The sequence below is a fragment of the Rutidosis leptorrhynchoides genome, chromosome 11 (genome assembly GCF_046630445.1).
Source record: "Rutidosis leptorrhynchoides isolate AG116_Rl617_1_P2 chromosome 11, CSIRO_AGI_Rlap_v1, whole genome shotgun sequence".
NCBI lineage: Eukaryota > Viridiplantae > Streptophyta > Magnoliopsida > Asterales > Asteraceae > Rutidosis > Rutidosis leptorrhynchoides.
In genome coordinates this window covers 44,021,095-44,043,411 of record NC_092343.1, presented here as the reverse complement: position 1 = coordinate 44,043,411, position 22,317 = coordinate 44,021,095, and the positions used below count along the sequence as shown (strand labels likewise).

Below are 22,317 nucleotides of genomic sequence, written 5' to 3'. Positions count from 1 at the left end.
TTCGCTGAAATTGATTAACCCTAGGTGGTTGATTGAATTCGGGATTTGGTGGATGAGCTGGGAATTGGACGTAACAGACTGAACCGTCAGGGTTTTCGTACTCAACTTGATATTCTTCAGTGGGTTGCGGGTTGGTACAATTAACACAAGCCTGAGCTTGGTTAACCTGCTGCGGCTGCGTCTTCAATTCTCTGAGTTGTTTAGCAAGAGATTCCATCTTATCCGTGAGGGATTTGATGGCCTCCGTTTGATTGTTAAGTGCAGAGAGTGGGGCAGATGATGAAGTTGTTTCACCACTGTTCCAGTCATGATGATGCATTGTTATGTTCTCGAGCAATTCCCATGCTTCATCTGCGATTTGGTTCATCAGATTCCCTTGAGCTGCTGCATCGATCGTCGTCCTATGATTTACCGTAAGACCATTGTAGAAGGTACAGATTTGGGCTGACCATTCTAGCTAGTGATTAGGGCATTTCTTCAGCAGCGTTTTGAATCGCTCCCATGCAGTATAAAGAGATTCATCATAACTTTGTTTGAAGTTAATGATGTCATTCTTCAGTTTGGTTTGTTTAGAAGGAGGAAAATATTTGGTTAGGAATTTAGTAGCCATCTCCGTCCATGACGTGATGGAATGTTTTTCCAGTCCTTCAAACCAAGTTTGAGCATGATGAGTGAGAGAATAGGGGAACAAGTATAGCCGGACTATATCTTGTCCTATCCCTGGCAGTTTGTAGGAGTTCGAAAGAGATATGAATTTATCAAGGTGAGAATTAGGATCGTCGTTTGATAATCCATGAAATTGACAGCTATTTTGGATAAGCTGGATGATGTGATGTTTTAACTCGAACGAGTGTCCTTGAATCTCTGGAAATCTGATTGGTCCTCCTCGACCTTCAATCGAGGGTTTGGTGTTTTCTGCTAAAGCAACGCGTAACGCCATTTGATTTCTGATTCATGCTTTCTTGCGTGCTTAAGAGATTATTGCGTCTAGATCAGGTACGAATAACAACGGCCCTGGTCTAGATCGGGTTTTGTAACGACCCTGGTTTTTCCAACGTTATTTATTAATAATTATTATTATTAATACGTGTGATTATACGAATGTATGTTATTACATTTACATGTTGCCTTGATTGCCCGTACTTGACTTTTAAGAGCCCGAAACGTCTTTGTGACACACGAAGCTTCACGAATAATATTTCTAGATATTATTTGCATTCATGATTAAGTTTTATTAATCATTTTAATTAACTAAGGTTGTTAGTTAGTTACTTGGGCTTTAATTGGTTTAACTTGTGAATTATTGAACTTGGGCTTTGAATTAGTGTAATGGACTCATGAACTTGGGCTTATAAGCCCACCCTACATCTAAATGATTTCACTAGCCCATGTCTTCCTTATGTAAGTATCATTTTAAATGGTAACTAGTTAGTTTGTTCAAATTGGAATCTAGTTCTCTTAATCCCCATGTAATCACCCCTTTTACCCAACTTGTGTAAGACTTTGCAAGCTAGTGACCATTAAACTTTCCTCTTCTCCCCTTTTACACCCTAACCGTCAGCTTCCCTTAGTCTAAAGGGATTCAAAGTCTTTTTTTACTCACTTGTTCACTTGCTCACTCATTTTTCAAACACACACACTTGATTCCTTTCAAACTTTTCTCTCATTTCTCTTATCTTTTGTAAGTACTTGAACTTGTTCTTCCTTTTCCTTCTTGATGAAAACCGAAACCAAGAGACACTTAATCATCATCATCATCTTTTGTTACTTGCTTGTTTGATTTCTTGTTTGTTGTTGTTACTTGTTTCATCTTGTTGTTGTAGTTACTTACTAGCTTTCAAGAACCTAACTTTCTAGTTTTGGTTCTTCTATTATCTTGTAAGTTCAAGAACACAAGAACATAAACTCACTAGTTTATGATTCTACTTCAATTGTTTCAAAAGTTGCAAGTTCCATGTGTTGATCAAAGACATACTTGAAGCTCATGAAGTAAACTTTAAAGTTTACTTTCTAAAGATCAAACTTTGGTTTGAATCTTTAAAGTATGAACAACCATGAACCTTTTCTTGTTTATTTAAGTTTACTTCTTCATTTTATGCACTTTAATTTCATTATTTATGTTCTTGTTGGTCAAATGTTACAAGTTAACTTTGATCTCATTAATCTTGAACTTAAAGTTAACTTTAAAGTTCAAGAACATATAAAGGAAACTTTTTAATTATAACTTTGTATACTTATGCTTGATCTAGACTTTTGAGTCTTGGATCTTCAAGATCTAACTAAGAACTATGTTCTACATTTTAAGATCTTGATTTCATAAGTTCATTTTCAAATTTGTAACTTATTATTAGTCTTATAGTTCATGTAAGTGTCAAACCTAAGACTTCGATGTAACTTTGGTTCATCAAACTACATGCAACTCTTAAGTGAGTTGTGCTTCATGTCTTAGACTGCACTAGGGTTATGATGGTCAAGACTTGGTTAAGATGATGTAGATACATCAATAAGTTGTACACTTGAAGCTATATACATCAAGGATGAGAACCATGATGAACATCAAGCACCAAGACCACCGGAACCCTTTTAAACTTACTGTTTATGTCCAAAAGCTACTGATCTGATGTTTCTGTAACAGACCAGTAGACCTGGGCTGTTCTAACCTTGAGTTTTAGATAGAACTTTTCGAGTAGATAACTTTTCATATAGGACTCGTCTTAATCCGAGTTACGGTTTAGGATTTATGGCCCTCCGATCGTCACTATGTCCTTTAACGTTGTGCAGAAATTTCTGACCTACTCGCACTTAGACCGTCGCCACGGTCAAACGAAGACGATTTTGCTTCTGGAATTTTTATCACACTTAAGGGACTCATAGACGGATCCATGGCCACTGGTCTCACCTTAATTCAGTAAGGGTAGAGGCCGTGGTGACTGACTGAATTCAGACTTTGTTTTAAACTACTTTCATAAACGAAACCTACTTTACGCCTTTTGTTTAATGATGAATGATGATGACCCTTAAGACCTTAATTACATACTTTTAAACCTATTAAGACGAATTACTGACTTAGTACTATTTGCCTTAGGTTGAGGACCTTCGGACCGATTACTTGCACACCTTTTCCGAACTGACTTTACGACTACATTATCATTGTGAGTTATAGCATTCCCTTTTTACTTTAACTTATTTTGGGAACTGAGAATACATGTGGATTTTATGTTTTACATACTAGGCACGAGTACTTAAACTTTATATATGTGTGGGTTATACAACGGCATAAACATTCCCTTTAGCTCGGTAACGTTTAATCATTGGTTTTTGAACCGTGAACGCGAATCTTAGATATGGATCCATAGGGTTTGACATCCCCACTCGGGCTAGTAGCGCTAGCATTTAACGAGTGTTTAATACTTCATAGACATACGCACTTGCCAAGTGTACTTTCAGGGGGTATAAACGTTAAGTTAGTTACCAAGTGCCCACGGTTAACATATACTTTATCATACTGTTTTGAAACGCTCTTTGTACACTGAAATCTCGTGGCCTACCTTACATACTGTTATACTTAAACTATAGCTCACCAACCTTTGTGTTGACGTTTTTAAGCATGTTTTTCTCGGGTGCTTGAGGTTAGCTTCCGCTGTGTACTAGTCGTGCTGTAGAACCCGCTGCTTAGAGTTGTTATCGCATGACTACTTATCTTGCATTCAAACTTATTTTCTTTTGAAACTATGTTATGTAACGACCTTTGGGGTCACGTACACTTATTTATTGCTTCTACTCAGTGAAGCATGCTTTTGGATTGTAAAACATTTGACGTTTGTTATGACGTCACTTTTATTAATGAATGCAAACTCTTTTGAAATCGCATATAGTACTTAACCTTGTAATGATCCTGTTGTTGATGGTCCGTACATGATGATTTAGTACGGGGCATCACATTTGGTATCAGAGCATTGGTTGTAGGGAATTAGGTTGCATTAGTGAGTCTAAGACCGACCCGAGTAGGATTCACTAATAGGACTAATCTACAACTTGCTAGTTTACTTGTTTCCGCTGAATTTACTGCATGCTACTGCTTACTTTTTCCACTATATGCCATATGCTACTACATGATTTCACTACTGCATGATGCTACTTGCTTTCGATTGCATGCTACCTTCATACAAATTACTGTTATTGCCATGCTAGTTACCGTTATACATGATTTAAACTGTTGGCCTATTATTTGCTTGCTTTATGACATACTGACATGGAAAATTTATTTTTCCTTGTTCAGATGTCGGATGTTCCACCTGCTGGCATTTCGGGCAGTACAGACTCAGACATCGTCGCCCTACCTACTGCTACACCTGCTACTGCTATTGCCGATACACCGACCCCGACACCCACTAGTGATCCCGGCGCTTCCACTTCCGGAGCTGGTACTAGTGCACCTGCCCCAGTGTCTGCTCCCGGACCCTCGAGGTCACAGCCCCGCATTGGTGGTATTGAGATCCCCGCGGAGTTCGGGGAAGGGCCGTTTCGTAACCACATGCGCGCGCCTTGCCGACGCACTCCCGACGGACGTTTAGTCGTGATTCCGCCAGGCAGACACAGACAGATGTTGGCCGCCTTCGGACGCTTCGGATTACCAGCTCAGCCACCAGTGTCACCACCAGATGATTCGGATGACTCATCATCCGCCGATTCTTCATCATCAGACGACTCCAGCGATGATGAGGATCCTGCTGATAGACCTATTCAGGCACCCTCCACCCCGCCGAAGAAGCGGTACCGTTTCGACGGCACCGTCATTCCAGGGGTGAATGGAGGTCGTGCTTTTGCTGACGCATTTGGCCATCATCGTAGGGTTACTGCTCGTAAACGAGTTGTGCCATACCCTGCCGACCCACAGATACGTAAGGTTCCCCGTTACGTATTGACTATTCCTGGAACCGTACCACCTAGATTTAGTTACGGACCACTTACATCTAGGGACGTACCGTCAACATCCGGAGCCGGACCATCTACATCAGCACCACCGGCACCACCCGCACCACCCGCCCCACCTGCACCGCCTGCCCTACCAGCTCCCTCTAACGAGGAACTGATGAGGGAGGTTGAGATCCTCCGAGCTCGAGTCACTGAGCTAGAGGAGCAGTTGGCTCGAGGAGCAGTTCACCCGCCTTCACCGTAGGACTTTGTATTTAGATTTCATGATGTAATCTAGATATAGTTTCATGTATTTCATATGTATTGTACGAACTTATTCAGATGTATGAAACTTATTATTATTAATGAATGGAACTTTACGTTATTTAATTCTTGCACGATGTTCTATTTACATTGCTGTACGATGATTCTGTGGTATTTGTACCTAGATGCATTATTTAATAACATGTGATGTTTTGATTCCATGTTGGTCACTATATACTGTATTATTACTACTTGCATGCTGGATTTTGACTTGGATCAAAATTTTTGTTTAGAATATCATGGCTAACGGAAGATCCACACCTACCGCTGCCCAGATTGAGGACATGATCAACGAACGGGTCGCTGCAGCCCTAGCAGAAAGAAATCTCGAAGCTCCACCGCCACCACCACCGGTTATTCCACCCGTTCGAAATGGGTGTACATACAAGGAATTCCAGAGCTGCAAACTGCATAACTTCAGCGGCACTGAGGGACCGGTTGGTCTCACCAGATGGTTCAAGAAACTTGAATCAGTATTCCGAGTTAGCAACTGTTCAGAGGATAATAAAACCAAGTTTTCTTCTTGCACGCTATCTGACGGCGCGCTAACGTGGTGGAACACGTTAGCTCAAGCGAAAGGTATCGATGAGGCGTATGCTACGCCATGGGAGGAATTCAAGGCGGCTATGATTGATGAGTATTGTCCGAGAACCGAAATTCAGAAGATGAAAATTGAATTCATGCAGTTGAAGGCCGTAGGGAACGACCTTAACAGTTACAATCGTAGGTTTTTGGAGTTAGCATTAATGTGTCCGACCATGGTCACCCCCGAATTCAAGCGCATGGAGAAATACTTCTCGGGACTTCCTAAGTCCATCAAGGGTAATGTCACCTCATCCAAGCCACCGAATGTCCCCGAAGCAATGCGCATGGCGCATACTCTCCTGAATCAAATCATCCTTGATGAGTCGGAGAAGGCTAAGTTTGAAGCCGGTAGTAGTGAAAAGAGGAAATGGGACAACAACCACAACAACCCCCATAACCACAACAACAACAACAGGGGGAGAAACTACGATCAAACCCCCGCCAAGAGGCACAACAATGGTGGAAACCCTAATCCCAACAACAACACCAACACCAACCCGAACTACAAAGGAACCTTACCACAATGCAAACGGTGCTACAAACACCACACTGGGTATTACAATGTTGTCTGCGAGAAGTGCCAATGGGCTGGGCATATCGGGAAAGACTGCAAGGTCACCACTTTGAATGGGAAGCCGAACACCAATGGACCTAAGAAGTGCTACGAATGTGGACAGACCGGCCATTTCAGAAACGCATGCCCCAACAAGCGAAAAGATGGCGGGCCACCCCGTGGTAGAGCTTTTAATGTTAATGCAAGGGATGCTCACGATAACCCCGACTTGGTAACAGGTATATTCACAATCAACAATCTTTTAGCTTCTGTCTTGTTTGATACTGGTGCGGATAGAAGTTATGTATGTAGACATTTTTGCGATAAGATTAAATGGTCATTAGTCCCGTTAAAAGAGAGTATGCTTGTCGAGGTCGCCAATGGAAAACTTGAAAAGGTTGACCATATTAGTCGTGGAGCTATTATCAACATAGTTGGTGCAGATTTCGAAATTGATTTGATACCTATCAAACTGGGAAGCTTTGACGTGATCGTTGGTATGGATTGGTTGAGCAAGATAAAGGCCGATATTATCTGTGGAGATAAAGCACTTCGCATACCACAAGGAGATGGCGAACCACTGGTTATCTATGGAGAGAGATGTACCTCAAAGTTGAACCTCATTAGTTGCGTGAAAGCGCAAAAGATTATGAAGAAGGGATGTTTTGCTGTCCTAGCACATGTGAAAGCGGTAGAAACTGAGGTGAAGAGCGTGAATGACGTTCGAATTGTGAACTAATTCTTTGATGTCTTCCCAGAGGAATTGCCTGGATTACCGCCACAGAGAGCAGTAGAGTTTCAGATTGATTTAGTGCCAGGAGCAGCACCTGTAGCTCGGGCACCTTATAGACTCGCACCTTCCGAGATGCAAGAATTACAGAGTCAACTACAAGAGCTGTTAGACCGAGGATTTATTCAACCAAGCTTCTCGCCTTGGGGCGCACCTGTGTTGTTTGTGAAGAAGAAGGATGGATCCTTCCGTATGTGTATCGACTACCGTGAACTCAACAAATTGACTATCAAGAATCGGTATCTTCTTCCACGAATTGACGATCTTTTTGATCAACTACAAGGATCGAGCGTTTATTCAAAGATCGATTTGCGATCCGGATATCACCAGCTGAGGGTGAAGGAAAGTGACGTGATGAAAACTGCATTCAGGACCCGTTATGGTCATTATGAGTTTCTCGTAATGCCATTCGGTTTGACAAATGCACATGCCGTGTTCATGGACCTCATGAATCGTGTCTGCAAGCCTTACTTGGACAAGTTTGTTATCGTCTTCATAGATGATATCCTCATCTACTCTAAGAGCGAAGAAGAACATGAGAAACACCTCCGATTAGTGCTTGAACTCTTAAGACAAGAGCAACTTTACGCCAAATTCTCCAAGTGTGAATTTTGGTTAGAGGAAGTACAATTTTTGGGTCATGTTGTAAGCGACCAGGGTATCAAAGTTGATCCCGCCAAGATTGAAGCCATCAGCAAGTGGGAGACCCCACTACTCCAACGCATATTCGCCAATTCCTAGGTCTCGCCGGTTATTACCGAAGATTCATCGAAGGATTTTCTCTGATTACTCGTCCTTTGACCGCACTGACTCACAAGGGCAAGAAGTTCATTTGGGAACCCGCACACGAATCAGCATTTCAAACTTTGAAGAAGAAGTTAACCACCGCACCTATCCTATCACTTCCTAAAGGCAGTGATGACTTTGTTGTTTATTGTGATGCATCGAATAGTGGTTTTGGTTGTGTACTGATGCAACGATCAAAGGTTATTGCCTATGCCTCCCGCCAATTGAAGATTCACGAGCGGAACTACACTACACATGATCTTGAACTTGGAGCCGTTGTCTTTGCACTTAAATTGTGGAGACACTATTTGTATGGAACTAAGAGCACTATCTTCACCGATCACAAGAGTCTCCAGCACATCTTTGATCAGAAGCAACTGAATATGAGACAACGTCAATGGATCGAGATGCTCAACGACTACGATTGTGAACTCCGTTATCACCCTGGCAAGGCCAATGTTGTAGCTGACGCTTTAAGCCGAAAGGAGAGGACGGCACCTCTTCGTGTTAGGGCTCTGAACATCACCATCCATTCGAACCTCAACAGCCAGATCAGAGTAGCCCAAGATGAGGCTCTCAAAGAGGAGAACATATCTCACGAACATTTGAACATACTTGTCTCTCGATTCGAGGTTAGGGAGTCTGGACTACGATGTTATGCCGAAAGAATTTGGGTACCTTATTATGGAGATCTACGAAATCTGATACTTGATGAAGCACACAAATCGAGATATTCAATTCACCCTGGTGCGGGCAAGATGTACCACGACCTTAAAGAACAGTATTGGTGGCCGAATCTTAAGAAGGACATTGCGACTTATGTTGGTAAGTGTTTGACTTGCTCAAAGGTTAAAGCCTAGCATCAGAGACCTTCTGGTTTACTTCAACAACCAGAAATCCCACAATGGAAGTGGAAATGGATAACAATGGATTTCATCACCAAGCTACCAAAGACGGTGGGCGGATACGATACTATTTGGGTTATTGTTGACCGCCTTACCAAATCTGCACACTTTCTAGCAATGAAGGAAACTGATACAATGGAGAGACTTGCTCAGTTATACATCAAAGAGGTTGTATCTCGTCATGGTGTACCTTTATCGATCATCTCAGATCGCGATCCCCATTTTGCTTCTAGATTTTGGCGTTCTTTGCAAGAAGCCATGGGAACTCGTCTCGACATGAGCACTGCTTATCATCCTCAGACTGACGGGCAAAGTGAGCGAACGATTCAGACCTTGGAGGACATGCTGTGTGCATGTGTCATTGATTTTGGAAAGGCCTGGGAAAGACATTTGCCACTTGCCGAATTCTCGTACAACAACAGTTATCACTCTAGCATTAATGCTGCACCTTTTGAAGCATTGTATGGCAGTAAATGTCGATCTCCTATTTGTTGGGCCGAAGTAGGCGAAAAGCAAATCACCGGACCCGAGGTAGTCCACGAAACCAGGGAGAAGATTGCTCAGATTCAAGCTAGACTTAAGACTGCCAGTGACCGCCAAAAGAGTTATGCCGATCTTAAACATAAAGACTTTGAATTCAACGTTGGTGATCGTGTAATGTTGAAGGTTGCACCTTGGAAAGGTGTGATCCGTTTTGGAAAACGTGGAAAGTTAAACCCACGATACATTGGTCCTTTCGAAATCATGGAACGTGTTGGACCCGTTGCATACCGTTTGGATCTACCAGCACAATTGAGCTCAGTTCATCCTACCTTCCACGTGTCAAACTTGAAGAAGTGTCTTGCTGCACCAGAACTTATCATACCACTGGAAGAACTTACAATTGATGACAAACTCCACTTTGTAGAGGAACCTGTTGAAATTATGGATCGTGAGATCAAAACTTTGAAACGCAACAAGATTCCGATCGTCCAAGTATGATGGAATGCCAAACGAGGACCTGAGTTTACTTGGGAACGAGAGGATCAAATGATGCGGAAGTATCCTCACCTTTTCTCGACTCCTCCATCACCTTCAGCTTAAATTTCGGGACGAAATTTTCTTTAACAGGTGGGTAATGTAACGACCCTAGTTTTTCCAACATTATTTATTAATAATTATTATTATTAATACGTGTGATTATACGAATGTATGTTATTACATTTACATGTTGCCTTGATTGCCCGTACTTGACTTTTAAGAGCCCGAAACATCTTTGTGACACACGAAGCTTCACGAATAATATTTCTAGATATTATTTGCATTCATGATTAAGTTTTATTAATCATTTTAATTAACTAAGGTTGTTAGTTAGTTACTTGGGCTTTAATTGGTTTAACTTATGAATTATTGAACTTGGGCTTTGAATTAGTGTAATGGACTCATGAACTTGGGCTTATAAGCCCACCCTACATCTAAATGATTTCACTAGCCCATGTCTTCCTTATGTAAGTATCATTTTAAATGGTAACTAGTTAGTTTGTTCAAATTGGAATCTAGTTCTCTTAATCCCCATGTAATCACCCCTTTTATCCAACTTGTGTAAGACTTTGCAAGCTAGTGACCATTAAAATTTCCTCTTCTCCCCTTTTACACCCTAACTGTCGGCTTCCCTTAGTCTAAAGGGATTCAAAGTCTTTTTTTTTACTCACTTGTTCACTTGCTCACTCATTTTTCAAACACACACACTTGATTCCTTTCAAACTTTTCTCTCATTTCTCTTATCCTTTGTAAGTACTTGAACTTGTTCTTCCTTTTCCTTCTTGATGAAAACCGAAACCAAGAGACACTTAATCATCATCATCATCTTTTGTTACTTGCTTGTTTGATTTCTTATTTGTTGTTGTTACTTGTTTCATCTTGTTGTTGTAGTTACTTACTAGCTTTCAAGAACCTAACTTTCTAGTTTTGGTTCTTCTATTATCTTGTAAGTTCAAGAACACAAGAACATAAACTCACTAGTTTATGATTCTACTTCAATTGTTTCAAAAGTTGCAAGTTCCATGTGTTGATCAAAGACATACTTGAAGCTCATGAAGTAAACTTTAAAGTTTACTTTCTAAAGATCAAACTTTGGTTTGAATCTTTAAAGTATGAACAACCATGAACCTTTTCTTGTTTATTTAAGTTTACTTCTTCATTTTATGCACTTTAATTTCATTATTTATGTTCTTGTTGGTCAAATGTTACAAGTTAACTTTGATCTCATTAATCTTGAACTTAAAGTTAACTTTAAAGTTCAAGAACATATAAAGGAAACTTTTTAATTATAACTTTGTATACTTATGCTTGATCTAGACTTTTGAGTCTTGGATCTTCAAGATCTAACTAAGAACTATGTTCTACATTTTAAGATCTTGATTTCATAAGTTCATTTTCAAGTTTGTAACTTATTATTAGTCTTATAGTTCATGTAAGTGTCAAACCTAAGACTTCGATGTAACTTTGGTTCATCAAACTACATGCAACTCTTAAGTGAGTTGTGCTTCATGTCTTAGACTGCACTAGGGTTATGATGGTCAAGACTTGGTTAAGATGATGTAGATACATCAATAAGTTGTACACTTGAAGCTATATACATCAAGGATGAGAACCATGATGAACATCAAGCACCAAGACCACCGGAACCCTTTTAAACTTACTGTTTCTGTCCAAAAGCTACTGATCTGATGTTTCTGTAACATACCAGTAGACCTGGGCTGTTATAACCTTTATTTTTAGATAGAACTTTTCTAGTAGATAACTTTTCATATAGGACTCATCTTAATCCGAGTTACGGTTTAGGATTTATGGCCCTCCGATCGTCACTATGTCCTTTAACGTTGTGCAGAAATTTCTGATCTACTCGCACTTAGACCGTCGCCACGGTCAAACGAAGATGAGTTTGCTTCTGGAATTTTTACCACACTTAAGGGACTCATAGACGGAGCCATGGCCACTGGTCTCACCTTAATTCAGTAAGGGTAGAGGCCGTGGTGACTGACTGAATTCAGACTTTGTTTTAAACTACTTTCATAAACGAAACCTACTTTACGCCTTTTGTTTAATGATGAATGATGATGACCCTTAAGACCTTAATTACATACTTTTAAACCTATTAATAAGAATTACTGACTTAGTACTATTTGCCTTAGGTTGAGGACCTTCGGACCGATTACTTGCACACCTTTTCCGAACCGACTTTACGACTACATTATCATTGTGAGTTATAGCATTCCCTTTTTACTTTAACTTATTTTGGGAACTGAGAATACATGCGGATTTTATGTTTTACATACTAGGCACGAGTACTTAAACTTTATATATGTGTGGGTTATACAACGGCATAAACATTCCCTTTAGCTCGGTAACGTTTAATCATTGGTTTTTGAACCGTGAACGCGAATCTTAGATATGGATCCATAGGGTTTGACATCCCCACTCGGGCTAGTAGCGCTAGCATTTAACGAGTGTTTAATACTTCGTAGACATACGCACTTGCCAAGTGTACTTTCAGGGGGTATAAACGTCAAGTTAGTTACCAAGTGCCCACGGTTAACATATACTTTATCATACTGTTTTGAAACGCTCTTTGTAGCTCTGTAATCTCGTGACCTACCTTACATACTGTTATACTTAAACTATAGCTCACCAACCTTTGTGTTGACGTTTTTAAGCATGTTTTTCTCAGGTGCTTGAGGTTAGCTTCCGCTGTGTACTAGTCGTGTTGTAGAACCCGCTGCTTAGAGTTGTTATCGCATGACTACTTATCTTGCATTCAAACTTATTTTCTTTTGAAACTATGTTATGTAACGACCTTTGGGGTCACGTACACTTTTTTATTACTTCTACTTAGCGAAGCATGCTTTTGGATTGTAAAACATTTGACGTTTGTTATGACGTCACTTTTATTAATGAATGCAAACTCTTTTGAAATCGCATATAGTACTTAACCTTGTAATGATCCTGTTGTTGATGGTCCGTACATGATGATTTAGTACGGGGCGTCACAGGTTTGGGTCATACACTAGGTATGCCTTTTTGTTTTTAATTTTTTACAAATAAACTAAGATAATCTAAAGTAAGCTAAACTAGTCTAAGGTAATCTAATTCTAAGGTAATCTAATTTTATCTAGTTTGATCTAAGGTAGTCTAAAGTAATCTAAGGTAATCTAATTTAATTAGCTAACTATCCTACGGTTGAATATGTTTTTGGTTCTGGCTACTGATTCCCTGGTATTTCGGTAACAGACCTCCGCACGAACTATTCAACAAACCAAGTTGCCAGGCCGACTACGGAGAGGCAGCATCCTTTTGGTCCAAATATAATTGGCGACTGTTCGGAAAATCCAAAAACTAAGTCCGTGTATAATTGTCTTTCTTAGACACCACTAAATGCTTGTGAATAAGTTTGATAGAGAGCAGTATTTCCTGATACCAGTTCCCCGGCAGCGACGCCAAAAACTTAGTACTCTCCCGCGATATGGCCGAAACGGACGGTTTTAATTTGCGCGGTGTCGTCGGGCTGCGGCTCGCCAGGATCAGCCACTCGTGGGAGAGGGTACTGTTTTAAATTTATATTTAGCGGAGCCTAAATCTTACTACTCCTTATAAGTAAGGGAAGTATGACCTAGAGTCGTATTTTTGAGATATCAGTATAATCGAACCTATATTTAAGCATAAGATAGTTAGGGAGTAGTGGTTATTTATTTTGGGATTTTCTAATTTATAAGACAGATAAAGTAAATGCGATAAAATTCGTAATTCAGATAAGGTTAAAATGAGTGCATACTATGACTTCATCAGTTATTCTGCCGAGATTATGGAATGTTGGCTCATGAATAGGCAGAGGCCTTGTATTCATTACACCGGTCCTAAACGCCCCTGGCATAAGACATGTCACTAGGTACTGTGTTAGGCTTGAAGATTCTGAATAGACAGCAACGTCCCTTACCCCCGACGCCCGTGCAGTCTGACTACAGGCATACACGTTCAGACGGCTCATCCAATTGAGCGACTCGGTTGGGTGACGTATTAACATTCCAAAATGGTCTAAACTTTCTTAAGCATAATAGAATACATGGTTTACCATATCCAAGAGACGTGATGTGTTTCAATGCTTTCGTTAATGATTGGTTTTGAAAGATAGTTAGGCCCTTAAAAAGAGTTCAACCATAAAGAACACCATGGCCAAGTCAAGCTGACTTCCATGAACACGTTCGACTATCCTAACGGTCCAATCCTTTATGTGTCTAAACAAACAGTTCCTTAATTAACTAAGAATCCCTCAAGCGGGGTGCAATGCTTGAGACCGCGTTATGGTGCAGTGTACTGGTCAACACTAACCGGGTTCCATGGCCTTACTTAGCAGAGGTACAGCTTACAACAACCGCTGTGCTTCAGCGTGCACGTACGAAGTTTATATGCTTGGTGACTACACTAGCATGGTCTAGGACAGATAATGTACTAAGGGTCTAGTCAGATGTTTCACTACGAAAGAGTCCTCAGTCAGAATCCAAAGCTTGATAGACTTACTACAACCGGTGTGCCTCAGTCGATCTTACGTTGTATCCAATAGACTTCTCTTACCAAGGGGTGACACATATAGTGTACTCTAAATTGGGGTTCGCGACTTCCCAATAACAGAGCCTATAACTACGTTCTATTAGTTAGAAAAGCGATTGAGTTTAAATCATAATCGGAAAGCATTTCGACAGCATACATAAGCCATAATATTATTTCGGCATTATAACTGCTTACATCATAGCATATACTAAAGATAACTACTTGCTAATCATGGCAACAATATTATAAAACATTATATAAGATAAAGGATAGAAGTACCAGTAGATTATATGAGTTCTGAATACAAAAGTGACAACTTCAAGACTCCAGACCGCTCCTAATACAATTTTCAGCGTTCTTCTTCGGGTACTAGGTTTCCTGCACGGAGTCGAAGGCCTTGATAGTATGACTAATATTGTACAAGAGAGAGAAAGAAGTGAATTGAAGTGTGCGTTGAAATGAATGACAAAGACCCTTTAAATAAGCAAAGTTTTTGCCTACAAACGGCTGGCAAGCCGTATGGCAACCCGTTTGGTGAGCCGTATTTGGCAAACCGTTTGCTTGGCAGCCCGTTTCTTGGGGCCGCTTGCTGGACCATTTGGCTGGTCGTACCCCATACTGGCAAGCCGTATGGCAGGCCGTTTTTGGTACTGGTCAGCTTTGATTCACTGGATCGTAACTTGATTTCTTGTCTTTCACCGTTTTTGCTCTAGAATCTTCGTTTTATCGCCGATTCTCTTGATTCTTTTTGCACCGCCTTCGTAATTACTTGTTCTTCAATTCTAACCGACGAAGTGGGTATTTTGCTGACAAAGTTCGAATCTTTCTTGTTTTTGGGCCTTAATACCGGGGTGAAAACGTGACTTTTTAGCCGATATCAGAGGGCTCTTATTTAAATTTAAATTTGAATTAATATTAATCCAGAATATTTAATTGAGTTAAGTATTCACTATATATATGCATCGATATAATTTAACTGCCTATGAGCTTGTTCCTAACCTACATTCCACAAACTCTATAAAAAATCAAACATGCAATTAACCCAACCAATAACTCTATAAAAACTCACATTTTTTTTTAGGTAAAGGGTTTTACCCGGTAAATATTATTAAAAAATAATAAGAATACAAATAGGAACAAACGACTTTAAACATGCTTTGAGAACTCACAAACAACCAAATACCAAACCATAGACCAAGCTAGACCCTAAACACAGAACAAGTCTAGCAAAACCAGAAAACCTACCGTATCATCTAAAAAAAGACACGGACTATAACCAGCCCGCCTTCATTCCAAACGGAGTCGATGCCTTAGTCACCTTTTTGTCTGCCATAAACTTAGCCGTTTCATCTTTATCAGATTCAACATCGCTGGGATCATCTATTAAGGTATATAAGTTATTATCTAGAGCTCCAAAGGAATTTTGGACCTTCACTTGCGAACCATTGCTCGACCCACGTACATACCTTTTATTATCTTCCTGAACTACCTTTGCAACCTTCAGCAACCCTATATTAGGCTCCTTTTGTGCCACGCTCTTCTTGGGCCGATAAACCAAATTCTACTTCCCTTTTCCCACATTAATACCATCTGACTGCTTTCTTGATTTATCATGTCCAGTTTTTTCTCTTTTGCTTGCACTGTTTGAAAGCCCTCACTATCCACAATTTTCGCTGGTTGGGTAGTATTTTTGGTGTTATTCTTTGGGCATTGGACGTCTTGGTGACCAAACACTTTGCATCCTGAGCAACGTAGAGGGCTCCACTCATACTCTATCGATACTGTATCCACTGTGCTTTTCTCACCATTGAATTCCGGAGTTGCTACATTAAGCTTTGATATCAACTCAAGCTCAGCCATTACTTCAATCATCGCTCGAGCGTAGTTTGGGCGACCCCATGCCTCAACGCACATGGTACTCGTATAAGAATCCAACATAATAGGATTTCCAATCTTGGATGCAATCATACTAAGCCCATCAGCTGTGTATCCAGTTAACGGAACATCATGAAGTTTAACCCAAACAGGGACCTTCGTTAAATCTTCTTTAGTTAATGATTTGGTTTACCAATCTCACCATTAGCACCACCATCAGTTTGTTGTTCCTTACTATCTACTGCATTATGATCATTCATGGTGTAATCTTGTTCTTGCACAACATTAGAATAGGCATGATCATACTTGGTCTTCGTGTGTTCCTGCACATCCTCCATTGAGGACGATTTTGAACCTTGATTCGCAAGATCACCAAGTGTATTCTTTGAAGGACTTGTAGTGTTTACACCTTGTACCTTTGGATCCATACACATCTTAACCAAAGCCCTAACTTGACTACCTCCCAGATCTGGGAATTCATACTCGTACAACACCGCCTTGTCTCCATCGGCAATCGGATCAGGCGGATGACCCTCATCATCGATAGCAATAGGCGACCCATTTAGATTAAGAGTGCCACTTATATCAAACTGCGTATTCAATCGTTGATGATCAACATCGATATCATCAGGCTTAGAGATAGAATTATCACTATCAGAGGAGTCTGACGGATCGACCACCCCGATCGTTCGACTACGCAAAACCTTAGGTTCAACAACAAGATTAGGTTTTTTCTTCTTTTTGTTACCAACCGAGCTCTTCCCCATAACTAATTACCCACGATCGCAAGCCAGGAGAATAAAGAAATTGATGAAGAGCGTACTGAAAACAAGAAAAGTATTGGACGACAACTTACGAAGATGAAAACGCAGGTGAAGCGCCGAAGATCACCCAAAAAGCTCGGAGCATATTAGGGGTTTTATAAATTCAGTCTCATAAAAACTCACATTTACGCGCAATAAATCCAAAAAAAACATCAAAATGTAAATCGATGGTTTGTTAGGTCTCTTGAACATGTGTGTAACATCCCGCCTTTTTCCGTTTGCCTTCCGTTATACTTTTTCTTAAGTATGTTATATAATTATAACATCTTCCGTTAATAAGCGTTTTAAAATATCTCATTTAGGTAATTCACGCACCCGCTGTTGAACTTGAGGGACTAAACTTGCCAAGAGGCAAAAGACTTGACTAGGTCAACTAGTCAACAAGCCTTCTCCTCAATTCATTTCTCCCCTCTCTCTCTCTCTCTCTCTCCTTTACTACTTCAACTTTTCTCTCAACTTTCAAACAAAGAATCATCATCTAAATCCAATCTAGCAAGTGTTTTGCAAAACAAATTACATATTTGGAATCCTTGCAACTTTCTCTTCGATTCCATACCGATTTCATCAAGTTTGGGTAACTTCTTAAAATCACTAGATTCTTTGTACTTGATGTTTTTAACTTACAAAGTGTTAATTAGTGTCTATGGCTCAAGTCTAACATGAATATATGATTTGTATGTTCGATTTCGTTGTTTTGAGTAACTAGCATGAACTTGTCACATGGGTGTGTTTAATCTTGGGTTTTGGGTGACTAAATGTTGTTAGATGTTAGAAGTGTATGTATTAAATATGTTACTTGCATCACTAGCTTCAATTTGATGTGTAGGTTGATCAAGAATGCTTCATTAACATGATTATTGATTTTGTGATATTGAGTTAGGGTTTGATAGAAGAAAAATGAATTTTTGATGCATTGAATGCTTTGCAATGTTGTTTGTAAGTGTTTAGTTGCATTGTATGTGTAATTATCTACGAAATGGCATATCATATGTGTTCATTTAATTCTTGAATCATAATTGTGCATTTATAAAATTGAAGCATTAATTGATCATTTAATTTGGAAATTCGATTATTGCAAACGATGTTTTTGATTGATGAAACATATTTAGTTGTGTTCCTTGTCAAATTACCTTTCCAACAATATAAGATACGTGTCGTAAGAGTTTACGGTTTGTGTTTTATGTTTAAATGAAATTTGGTTTGGGACTTGGACAATTGAAACTGACCAGGCACCAGCTCACGTTGATTGCCGCGGCGCGGCCATCCTATGTCGTGGCGCGACAATAGGTGTGTTCAGAATCTGTTCACCATGACACTTTTTCGAAAAATGTTTGCTATGCTACGCACCTCCGATTCACATGTAACTTGTTCTAACATGCTTATATATGATTAAAAACCTCAGAAAAATAGTTCGAGACCCGACCCGAACGTGTTGACTTTTTCATTGACTTTGACCCGACCAAAGTTGACTTTTAATCAAACTTAGCCAAATGTTTGTGCAATCGTTCTAACGTGCTTTTATACTTGTATCTTGCATGGAACTTGACAATTTGATTCACATGCTATATCATCGAGTCGTAACGAGCCATAGGACTAATTGAACATCTTTGAGCAACCGTGTTTACCGTTATTGATACAACCTACTTGTTTAGGTCGAGACTAGCATCCGTTGTTACACACGTTTACTTGTGAAGTGCTTTTACACTTTTGCACTCAAGGTGAGATCATAGTCCCACCTTTACTCTTTTAAACTTACAGTTGGGATGAGAAAACATAAACGTTTCATTTTACAAAGTGAACACAAGTACAAAAACAAATATTCTACATACGAGTTAGAACAAAAATCCTCAATTCGATTATCATTAGTTACACTTGCCGGGTGTAAGCGAGAACTTATGTTGCATGGCCATATGGGTTTGACAAACCCTCATTCGGACGGTTCGCTACCGTTATTCGGATGAAATATATTTTCGAGAAACAGTGTATGTTCTAACACTATTGTGATGGGGTTCTATGGATGAAAAGTTAAGCCTTGATAATTGGGTGCTCGTGATAACAAATTTTAGAATGGTTTACTATTATTCAATGATATAAATCTTGTGGTTCATTTGTACTTACTTACTTACTTAAACCTATGATTTCACCAACGTTTTCGTTGACAGATTTCTATGTTTTTCTCAGGTCCTTGAACATTTTGTGATACATGCTTCCGCTCTTTATTTTGATACTTGTTTTGGATGTCGAGTATATATGCATACATGGAGCGTCTTTTGGCTACTTTTAAATTGTGTCGCATAGGTTTCACTTGTACTTATAATGTTGTAACGTAACTTATGGTTGAACTAATCTTGTAACCTTTGAAACAATCCTCACATTTGAAATGAATGCGACATATTTTTGGTCAAACGTTGTTTTAAAGACTTATGACCACGTAACGGGACCTAAGTAGACGACGCCGTAAATGACAATTTTGTCGGGTCGCTACAATGTGAGACATCTTGTAAACGGAAACAACCTAAGACCCATATGAAGTCCAAATCCACCTAATGCTTTCACACAAACGAAATTTCGAAACACCCGGCACAGAAGACTTATGAATGGTTGAGGTCCAATCCACCAAACATCCCACAAAACAGAGCCTACATCAAACACTTCCATCTTCGCCCACAATCTCGAGAGGATGATGGCTCACGAACAAAACAAATCAATGAATGTATTAAGGTTGTAAATTAGGAACCAAATATGTTAAGCATTAGAAAACGAAAATCACAGCCTGGTGTCGATTAAAACTCGAGAATAGTGACTAAGGTCTCGTCTGAGCTAAGTGGTGCTACAATGAGATATGAGAATGAGCTCCGAAACAAAATTGTAAAATAATTCTCGTTTATTTTCTCGTCTATTTTAGCGCCTCGTGAAAAACGTGATAGAACATCTTAGGTGTCACATCCGCGCAATCAAATATCATCTAATGAGATCTCATGACATCTAATCTAACTATAGGCTAAAAACAAAAATAAAAAAAATAAGAAAGCACACGAACATAAATTAATTAGTTAAATTTTGTAGTTTGGTTGAAAACTGGCTATCACAATAGAATGTACGCTGTCTATTGTGGCATCATGGAGGATGAACAATGACCACAATCTTGTTAGTTTCAGACTTTCGGGTAACGACGATGGCAATTGTATCACGAAATAGAAATATGATTGTAACTTTGCAACATGTAAAAAAAATTCTCTAAATATTATAAATTATAAATATTATACGATACAAGTACTTTAATTTTAGAAAGTCTCTCACTCACTTCAACCTCTAGATACCAACAATGTAAGTGTTGGAGACCAAATATGTTACCTTTGAATACCATATTTATTAAACACAAAATAAATAAATAAAAAACCTTACAATCAAGAGAACCCAAATTTAACCCCCCCCCCCCCTTCCCCATAAGGAAATAGAATGTCCTCCCATTTAACCCAAGCAATTTTAGAAGTGTTTCCCGTCCCACCCCAAAAGAAAAAACGTCTTACACACTCGAGTTTTTTGATCACACATGGTGGAGCATGGAAGAGCGAGAAGTAATACAACGGGAGACTATTTAAAACCGATTTGACAAGCGTCACATGACCACCAAACGACATCGAGCGTGCTTTCCAATCCCAGAGCCTCTTTTCAAACTTATCGATAACCGGCTTCCAACTAGCTAACTTATCCATTTTTGCGCCAATAGGGATACCAAGATACGTGAATGGGAAGTTCCCGACATTGCAACCAAAAAGATTTGCCACAGATTCAACTTCATGCTTTTCAACACAAACACCAAAAATGTTGCTTTTGTGGTAATTGATTTTAAGTCCCGAAGTTAGCTCAAAACATTTGAGTAAGTTTAGCAGATTTTGCAAGTTGTTGTCACCCCAAGAACCGAAAAACATGGTGTCATCTTTATACTATAGATGAGAAATAGGAAATTTGTCATTACCCACCTCCACACCCGAATATAATTCGCAGCTTACCGCCCTTTTAGTCATCAAATTTAAACCCTCCGCGGCCAGGATAAATAAAAATGGTGATAGTGGGTCGCCTTGTCGAACCCCACGTTCTAGGTTGAATTCCAGAGTGGGCGAACCATTGACGAGAACTGATATGGAAGCCGACTTAAGACACGAGAGAATCCAATTCTGCCACCTTAAACCGAAGCCCATATTAACCATGATTTCCAAAAGAAATTCCCAACTCAAACTGTCGAACGCTTTCTCGAAATCCACCTTGAAAATAAGACTTTTTAACCTTTTCGATTTTAGATATTCCAAAGTTTCATTCGCGATAAGTGCCCCGTTGTAACGTCCTCCCAATAGGGTCTGGAAGGAACGTCACTAATATCAAAACATACCAACATATTATAATAAACGAGAACAATACTAAATGATGAATTTAACTTTAATAAGTACGCAGCGGAAAATGAAATGTCGTTACAATGATAGGAATAAAAATATCGTAAATGTTCAGATGCAGAAGTAATAAATGCGATATCTCTTGATCCTATGTCCAAGTAGCATCACATAAGCGGTAAGTATAAGAGCTTGAATCAAACAGCACCTGAGACAAAATATGCTAAAGTGTCAACCAAAAAGGTTGAGTGAAGTTCATAGGTTTAACAAAAAGTTTGTCGTTGTTTTAGACCACAAGATTTAGTTTGTAAAGTTGATCTCTCGCAGGATCAAAAAGTTATGCCAATGCGTGATATTTAGACTAAACGTTCAAGTTTTGCCCCATGACAAGTTGTGTCTGTCCTTGTCGATTTAATTTCATTATTAAGTAATACAATGACTTGGTCAAATGTATCGGGGACGTTACTCCCGATAGGCCTACCCCCAATAATTAAGCATGCCACAGCAATTAAAAATATCACTGTAGGGACTTAGTCGGACATAGCCGGGTATAGCATAGTTTAACAGTTTGGTACTTGTGTCTAAAGTGTAAAAAGTAAAAACAGCATGTGTCTCACCCCAAGTAAAAGTAAGTAAGTTTGCTAGCAATAAAGAGGGGCTATGAATTCACCTTAGTAAGTAGAGAGAGTTATTCCTCGGAATAAATAGTTGAACGAGTGAGCAGGAAAGTCAACCTATTGACATTTAAGAGTAGTTAAGTGTTTCGCTCATATTTAAGTTTAAGTATGTG

The 22,317-nt window shown here is 39.5% G+C and overlaps 1 non-coding gene across 1 annotated transcript; it reads left to right on the top strand.

The window, feature by feature from the left end:
- Nucleotides 1–455: 455 nt before the first annotated feature.
- On the top strand, nt 456–561 carry LOC139879110 (small nucleolar RNA R71). Its single transcript, XR_011769963.1, has one exon. It is a non-coding gene; the product is annotated as a small nucleolar RNA R71 (small nucleolar RNA).
- Nucleotides 562–22,317: the final 21,756 nt, after the last annotated feature.